The sequence below is a fragment of the Brassica oleracea genome, chromosome C7 (assembly GCF_000695525.1).
Source record: "Brassica oleracea var. oleracea cultivar TO1000 chromosome C7, BOL, whole genome shotgun sequence".
Classification (NCBI taxonomy): domain Eukaryota; kingdom Viridiplantae; phylum Streptophyta; class Magnoliopsida; order Brassicales; family Brassicaceae; genus Brassica; species Brassica oleracea.
In genome coordinates this window covers 2,886,383-2,895,503 of record NC_027754.1, presented here as the reverse complement: position 1 = coordinate 2,895,503, position 9,121 = coordinate 2,886,383, and positions in this window count along the sequence as shown.

The window sequence follows — 9,121 nt, the reverse complement described above, 5'->3', positions numbered from 1 at the left end:
TGGCTTCATACTCTCCGCTGTACTGACTTGCCATTAACTGGGAATCGCAGTAAGCGTGGATGTTTCGTATCTTCAAGCCATGAGCCAAACGCAGTCCTGCGACGAGTGCTTCGTATTCGGCTTCGTTGTTTGAGGCGTGCAATTCCAGCCTAAATGATTGCTCTAAGATCTCGTTCGTTGGATATGTGAGGCGAATTCCGACGCCTGATCCCTGGTTGGACGAGGATCCGTCGACATGAAGGAGCCAAGTGGAATTTGGTTCCTCGTTGGTTATGGTCTCTGTCAGTAATTTGACCAAGAAGTCCGCAAGCACTTGTGACTTTGCGGTTGTTCTCGGTCGGTACTCGATATCGTTTTCGCTCAGTTCTACCGCCCATTTGGCTAATCGGCCCGATTGACTCGAGCCATGCAGGATCGTTCGTAGGGGAAAAGTCGTGAGGACGACGATCATGTGGGATTGGAAATATGGTCTTAGTTTTTGGGCCGATGTTACGACCGCGCATGCTAATTTTTCCATTAGCGGGTATCTAGATTCGGCATCCAGCAAGGTTTTGCTGATATAGAAAATAGGTTTCTGTTCGCCGCGTTCTTCCCTGTTTAGCACGCCGCTCACAACTGTTGCTGATACAGCGATGTACAAGAACAAAGGTTCCCCCTCCACTGGTTTTGCGAGGACTGGCGGGGAAGGCAAATACCGCTTCAGCTGTTGGAAAGCGTTTTCGCATTCTGCCGACCATTCGAATTTTTTATTTCCCCGTAAGACATCATAGAAAGGCAGGCACTTGTCTGTTGATCCCAAAATAAAACGGTTAAGTACCGCGACTCTACCGGTCAACCTCTGGACTTCCCGCTTATTCTTCGGCGAAGCCATCTCGATCAGTGCATTGATCTATTTTGGATTAGAGTCGATGCCACGGAATGTGACTACTTTTTTATTTCCTCGCAGGACGTCGTAGAAGGGCAGGCACTTATCTGTTGATCGTGAAATAAATCGGTTGAGCGCTGCGATTCTGCCGGTCAGTCTTTGGACTTCCCGCTTATTCTTTGGTGAAGCCATATCGATTAGTGCGTTGATCTGTTTTGGATTCGCTTCGATACCGCGGTATGTGACCAAGTAGCCGAGGAATTCCCCTGATGCCACGGCGAATCTACATTTTGTCGGGTTGAGCTTCATGTTATGGGAATTAAATTGCGCAAAACACCCTTCGAGATGTGACACATGATCTTTTGCTTTGAGGGATTTGACGAGCATGTCGTCGATATAAACCTCCATCGTTTTTCCGAGTTGTTTGGAGAACATTCGGTTTACGAGTCGTTGGTAAGTTGCACCGGTGTTTTTGAGGCCGAAGGGCATTACCTTATAGCAATAAGTTCCATGATCGGTAATGAACGCAGTCTTCTCGCGATCGTCGGGATTCATCCTAATTTGATTATAACCTGTGAAGGCATCCATGAAGGATAAAAGTTCGTTGCCCGCTGTTGCCTCTACCAATCGATCAATATGTGGTAGAGGGAAGCTATCATTTGGACATGCTTTGTTTAGGTCGGTAAAATCCACGCAAACTCGCCACTTCCCATTTTTCTTTTTGACTACTACAGGGTTGGCGAGCCAGTCTGGGTATCTTACTTCTGTTATCGACCCAACTTTAAGCAATTTTTCCATCTCATCGTTTACTGCGGCAGCACGTTCCGGTCCTAGCTTCCGCCTTTTCTGCTTGATGGGTTTGAATGTTGGGTCGATATTCAACTCGTGACATGTTATGTTAATGTCGATCCCTGGCATATCTTCCGCATCCCATGCGAATGTATTGAGGTTCTTTTTAAGATAGGCTATGAGTTCTGTTCTTAAGGGCTCGCGGAGATTGGCTCCAAGCTCGATGAAGCGTTCCGGGAAGGCTACGTCGAGACGGATCGTCACCACGGGTTCGCATGTTGGCTCGCGTTTTTCGTCTAGGGCTACGATGCTGCGAGATTGCCAGAAGAGTTCCGCTGAATCTTGACCTCGTGTATCTTTGCTGGAGGTCTTTTTCTCCACTTTTCTAGGAGTGATCTCGAGGATTGGTCTTTTTCGTTTCAGTTCCGCGGCGAAGCAAACCTGTGAGACTCTCGGATTTCCCCATATTACCTCGACTCCATTAGGGGTCGGGAACTTGAGGCAAAGATGGTACGTTGACGGGATTGCGCGCATGGCGTTTAGCCATGGCGTCCCCATGATAACATTGTAAGAAGCGGGATGGTCAACGACTAGAAACTCTGTGACGTTCGTCATGGTTCCGGCTTTGACAGCGAGATTAATCGATCCGTAGGCCAGGGTTATTTCTCCCGAAACTCCCAGCAGTGGGCTTGGGTATTTTGTGACTTCGGATTGATTGATCCCCATTTTTTCAAGCGTTTCTTTGAAGATGATATCGGCCGAACTTCCGGTGTCGATTAGCACCCTTGCGACGTCGATATCTCGGATCGTCTGTTCGATAACAAGGAGATCGTTTCGAGGTTTGGCTCGGCCGACCGTTTCTCCCCCCTTGAACGAGATGACGTTCGCGCACGTTGAGTCTTGCATATCGTTCCTGATCGTTGTGTGGTTTTTGCGGGTTAGATTAATCCGTACCCCCCTCCTTCTAGCGCCAAACTGTGGGAACCGAAATTCGCACTGTCGATTTCCGTTTAAATAAGGAAACTAGGAAAACCCTAATTTCCCAGAGGTCCCGAATATCTGCTAATACCACAAGCCAAGCAAATCAGAACATAATAATGACAACGAAGAAGAATAAAAATCGTAAGAAGAGAGCAAAGAGAAGTCATATTCCGAATTTGCGTATGAGCGTTTACAACAAGGTATACGCCTGGGCTCGAGAGCTGTCGGTGAGATTCCTAGTTCTAGCAACCCTAAGACAACTAAACCTAATTGAGTCGCAGCTCGAAATAACAAAAACGGAAAGTTGCCTAATTGCTCTAAGTGCTAAGTTTTCTCTGAAAGAGTTCCTCTTCATGCCTCTCGCCTAGGACCCCTTATATACGGACTCCAAGGTCGGTTTACGCTTTTCCTCTTCTGCCCTTAAGCCGCCATCGACTCGAAGTGTTTATTACGGCTTCTTTCAATAAAGAATGAACTTTCCGCGGTTTTTACGGTAAAGTTTGATTTATAACTTAGAAATGGCGGGGAACATGAGATGGGTTCGCTACGGTATTCGGGAGATAGCATCGAAGGGTAGACGAGAATGCATGGACTGATGTCGTATCGACGTTTCGGAAGAGCGCGACCGAACTTTGGTTCGAGCTCGGTCGCTACGCAGTGACCGAGATCCTGCTTGAGCTCCGTCGCTACGTAGCGATCGAGCGGAATGGACGTTTGGTCGCTACGAAGCGACTGAGCTTTGGCTCGAACTCGGTCTCTACGTAGCGACCGAGCGGAGCACGTGTTTGGTTGCTGCGTAACGATCCTTCTCGAGCTCTTGTCCGATAATTCGCGTTTCTTCCGCAAAGCTTTTCGTAAAGAAGAATCTATTTCGAAAAAGTATTTGTTGAAGAATTTTTCTTCTTCGGGGATTTGGACGTTAACTTCGTCATCACCGTTTTCGACCCCAACAATTGCGCAAATAACATGTCCAGGAGATCTACTCCGGTACCAAGAATCAGCTAGGTTATCTCCAGGCACCATGACGAACATGCTGAATGTCCCCTCTGCCAAAAGTCAAGGTACGATCTAGAGACAAGGCAAGAAGCTACAGCTACAACACCAGCACCAAAGGAGCATCAAGTATGCTAAACGCAGCAAGGAAACCGGCACGGAGACCCTCCTTAAAGTGCATTACAGCCTTTACAAGCTCGAGAGGCACAAGCAAGGCCAGTGGAATCAAGCATGAGGATCCTTAGTTTCGGCCTCCGGGTCTTATTCAACCTCTTCGTCCTCCTGATTCTTAGCCTCGCCAAGATTCTCCCTCTTAGAATTCCTGGGTCCTGACCCATACACTCCTCCACACGGTTCGTCGAGCCAGAGAGCCTCAAGAAACGCAAACTGAAGTCAGGCCTGAACTAAAGCGGAGTACAGCCACATGCGAAGCACAAGCACCTGGGTATGAGCAGTAGCATCACCCTTTATGCAGGCGTTCCTGGCTTATTCAAACTTTCTGCCAACTCCGGAAAATCCCCACCGTAGGGGCAATGTCTCATCCTTATAAAGGAGAAGAAGAAAGTCCTACAGGCCCGACCTGATCTAGCACGACGGTGATGTCCACCCTTAGAGCGTTTACTAGGTCCTACATTGTGGTCCTTCCCGATTCTCCACTTCCAGGTCATCTGAATCAAAGGTCATACATCTCCAACCAGGCTGCAAATCCTTTCACACCGAGCGCAAGTACATTTGAGAACGATCAACAAGGCAGCTTGATACTACGGTGTAACTTATAGTCCAATGAAGAAAGTTGGATTATTTCCTGCCCTTAAACATGAAGCCAGAAAATAAGGGGCAAACTGTTGGGGAAAAATATTCCATGAAGAGATTACTCCAGCTTCTGTCTTCCAGGTCCCTGCTCCCCAGGGTCCGGGTTCCTGCCTTCGGTCACGGGTCCCTGCCCCCAAGTCTGGGACCTTCCTCTGTCTTCTGGGCCAAGTAATTTCTCCTGCCTTAAGAAAAATGGAAATCTTCCATTTATCAGGTAACCATCTTGGGCAAGAAGGATTCTTCCTAAATCTAAGAGAAAGATGAAGTATTCCAATACATACGACCTCCCTTAAGAAAATGGAAATATTATATTATCTAAGTATATATGGAATATTTCCAAACCCTGAAAGAGGAGGCACGACCTCTTCTATAAACATAGGTTTCTAAACCTAAAGAGGAGGTTTGAGACGTCCATGACCAGAGCTCGTCAATTCGACAGCCGCCAAGGCAAGATTCTACACATAGAAGACCTTCTTCTTAGACACGCCTAGGAGAGGCTGATCCCGACGATTATCATCAACCAGATGAAAATATATTCTCACTGCAGCACGCCAATAACTCTACTTACTGGCTCAGGCCATGATCTCCAGCTCATGAGCAGGATCCCTCCATGCTCACTGAAGCACATCTACGCTCCATGCTCACTGCAGCATATCGACAGGTTTACCATCTGTTCCGGCGATGTACCCTCTAGAACAGATGACTCCTACCAACTACAGAGCTACGTGCTCCTCAGGCCATGTGCCCATTAGGCTACGCGCCCACTTAGCTCCGCGCCTCCACATACATGAACTACAAACGGCTTGATCCCTCACTGAAGGGTACGTAGGCAATCCCCCGTGAAGGATGCAGCTATAAACCCAAACACCTTCCATGGTTCAACCCCTAGACACTCAGGGACCGCCCCTGGTGGTCGGAACCATCAACTACAGATAAGGAGGCATCCAAGGACCAACCCTGGAGTCGGGACCATCAATTTCAGACCCAGAAGATCCTGTGATCCTCACTACAAACAGGCGGTTCCTGCCTAACGACCGATCTTTCTTACTGCTACTAAGGCACTGGCGAAATATACCAGCCAATATCTGTATGGCACTACCCTAGGAGAAGGATCTCCTGGCTTATCCACGACCGAAGCAGGAGAAAGTATCACGACGACAAGTCTCCTTCTTCCTATCATTCTGTAGTGCTGAGCACAAAAATCCCCTAACAATAGGTGTGGATTCCACGAAAGCCGAGTTAGAGGCTCTGGCCTCCCAGCTGCGGGAGGAAAGGGGGGGTTGTTCTAGCCAAGTATAAGGAGATTAAGGCTTTGAGGCTCAAGGTAAGGAACCAGGAGGAAGCAGGAGAAATGGCAGCAGCGGAGAACGTCTCTCTGAGGGGTCAGCTGAAGAATAGGGAGGAGGAGCTAAACGATCTGAAGAATACTGCAGAGACCGTGAAGCAGAGACGGCGATGGCGGTGAATGGTGGCAAGGTCGCGGCTCGATGGGAGCTGATGCGGGAGTGGATCAATGGCCAGACCGACAGTTCGGATCCTACGAACGTCCTGGAGCAATACAAGACGGTGAAGATCACTGAGGCCGAGCTTCTAGGGCTCCCCACTCCTTCCTTTGAGAGTGAACTGCGGGTCCTTGGCGACGTGGAGGCGGAGAAGATACCAGAGCCCGTTGCTGATGACCCTTCAGTTCAGCCATCTGATTCCAATCTCTATCCTCCGAACTCTTGACCCCATGAAGGGGTCTCTTTTTATTTTGTATCTGCCCTTGGTGAGAGTTTAAGACTTCGAATCGGGCCCTTGTGCCTTTTTTTTATTTTGTTGTGTTTGAACAATGGCCCTGCTGGGGCTTTTTAAGAATACTTTTCGGGTTTGCATCTTTCTTTATCCCTCTTTACGGGGTCCTTTGAACTTGGAATCCTTTAGGTTCATAAGTTTCTCGATTTGCTCTGATCTTCGTGACCATATCCCTCGAAGTTCTCCTGATTCTGGTTTCTTCGAGGTGGTCTGAGCTAGGATATCGCATTGCCCTGGGATTGACTGACTGAGTATCCGAGATGAATTTCTCGAAACCTTTTTATAGGACCTGGGCCGCTTGGGCTTGATGGGCCTTTCGTCCTTTAAGCCCACAATTTGGCTTTGCTTCTGTGACTGTCCCTTCTTTGCAGGTTGCGGAATGATCTCGGGGTTTGGAAGCTTGATTCACGGAGATGAATTAGAGAGCTGATGAATATTGTGCTACTAATCGAAGCGTTGGTGCGGAGAAAGCTCTCCGACGATCTTCTTGCAAGATCTGAACCGCATGGGCTTTGGGTGCTGGGATTCCCTGGACCCCTTGGCTTTTTAGATTCTTGGCTGATCCCCTATGTCTTGGACCCTAGGATCGCTTGGGGAATGGGTGGGTTCAGGACCCAGAGGTTGTTTCTAAGGAAGCCATGGGTTCTGGACCCTGAGGTTTTTTTGATAGGACTCGTAGTCATTGGACCCTGAGGTCATTGTTTAGGAACCAGTGGGTTCTTGACCTTGGGGCCTTTCTGAGCCCGAAATTCTTTCTCAGAACCCGGAATTTTAGTTTTAAGAGACCTTATTTTGCCATCCTAGGCGACGCGACTGTCGGTACCTGTTGGGATTTCGTATTCTGCCGCTCGGAAGCTGGCCATTATCGAGTTCCCGTGCTGCACAGTGCTTTTGCAGGAAGCCACTATCAGACTTAGAGGGTGCTGGTATGGATGAAAACCCAAGTGCCAGGCTTATGTTGCTTTCCACGTCTGGAGAGGCAGGATATTATAGGGTGCTCCCGGACTTTTGCACTTTTGCTCCCTGTTATTACACTACTTTTGCAATTATACCTTGTGTCCCCTGTATTATTTAACACGTAGCGTTTTAATACAAGTACTTTTCACGTTTGGGTATATATTTAGTTTGGGACCCGATATGCTTGAGGCTATACAGGGGTTTAGGTAGTATTGACGGCATACTCGGGCTTGCGCAGACCCATTCCTACCTTATGTCTCATACCCGTTTTGTTTTTCTGTGGTTGTACCACTTTTTATTGTGGGTTGGCCAGGATCGGTGGTCGCTTGGACCTGATCCAGCTCGTTTGCCCCTTTAAGTATTGTGGTATTCCTACTACTCTTTTATAGTCGGAACTATTTTATTACATAAGCTTTTGTCCGGAGACGTTTCAGCGTACATAAGAGTAGGAAAACATAATGCTTAAATAATAAATAAATAATAAAAATCATGGTTCGGTGACCGTGCAATACATTAGCTTGCGAGGTACCCCAGTGGTTAGGCCATGTTTTACCTTTGTTATGTAGCCCGTAGGCTCTGTTTCTCTGTTTGGGTGAGTGCCCCTGCTAAAGGATTCCTCTTTCTAGCTACGGTCCTTGGCGGCACTCTGTAGTCGTGACCAGTCCTCAGGGTTCTGTGGACCCGTCTGTCGCTTTCCTTCTTGGAGGTGGACTTCATGCCGGTTTGTTGAGGATTATATGAGTGCTGCCTTGGAGGGTCATCCCTTTCTCCATTGCGGGGTACCACTTCTCCCTTTGGTACGGAGACCGTGATCGAGATTTGTCTCGTGCCCCTGCTTCTGTAGATTTTCTTGTTATTGGGGATCCGCGGCCAGTGTTTCCTGGTGATGAAGCTTCTCAGCACGGCCATGAGATGTGTAGTCGCATTCATCCACCGGAGCGACCAGATTTGAAGAGCTCTGGCTTGGCTAGGTTTCTTCGTTCTTTGTTGGCTCTGCTCCAGATCCATCCGGTATGATTTCAGAGGAGGTCTCCTAACGATGCTTATGCCCCGCTTCTTCATTTGCGAGACCATCGGTTGATAGCTGACGAGATCTATGCAGGGTGGAGGACGAGGATCTTGCGATATCCATATTTTCTGAGCAGGTACCGCTTTGGAGGACCTTGAGTGAGACCATGCGAAGCGGTCGATACCAGTCCTTAGGTGGTCCTTCACGTGATTCGGGGTCCGCGTCCTCTTAACCGATCGCCATTCGCCTGTCTTCTTGACCTCTGGTCCCTGAGTTCGCGGGACCTGAGGTCTCTTCTGTAATTGCTACAAGACCTTGGTTTTTTCCTTTAGGGTGGTCTGGTAGCAGGATCGAGAGTTCTCCTTGTCTCCCTTGATTATTCTGATGCCCCAAGGTGTAGGGAACTTCACCATTTGATGAAGGGTTGAAGGGACTGTTCCCATATCATGAATCCAGCCTCTTCCTAGGATCATGCTGTATGCTGATTGATAGTCGACGACCAGGAACTTGGTGGACATGTTGATCCCTTCAGTGTGTATTGGGAGAATGATCTCTCTGGCCGTTTGCTTGATTTCACCGCTGAATCTGATGAGTGGAGTTATTTTATGCGTCAGGGCACTCTCGTCCAGCCCGAGGTCCTGGTACGCAGTCTGGAAGATGATATTGGTGGAGCTACCGTTGTCCACTAGTATTCTTTTCACCAAGCAGTTTGTTACGGTGAGTGAGATAACTAGGGCATCGTGGTGGGGAGCCAGGATCCTCTCCTGCTCCTTGGCTGTGAAGCTTATTTCGTCGGTACCTAGGAGCAAGCGCTTTGGTTTGGTCATCTGCAGGCTGTGCTTGCCGTTACAGGTGCTTTTCTTGGAAGCTGCATGACTCACGCCACTTATCTCTAAACCTCCGGATATGACATGGATCAC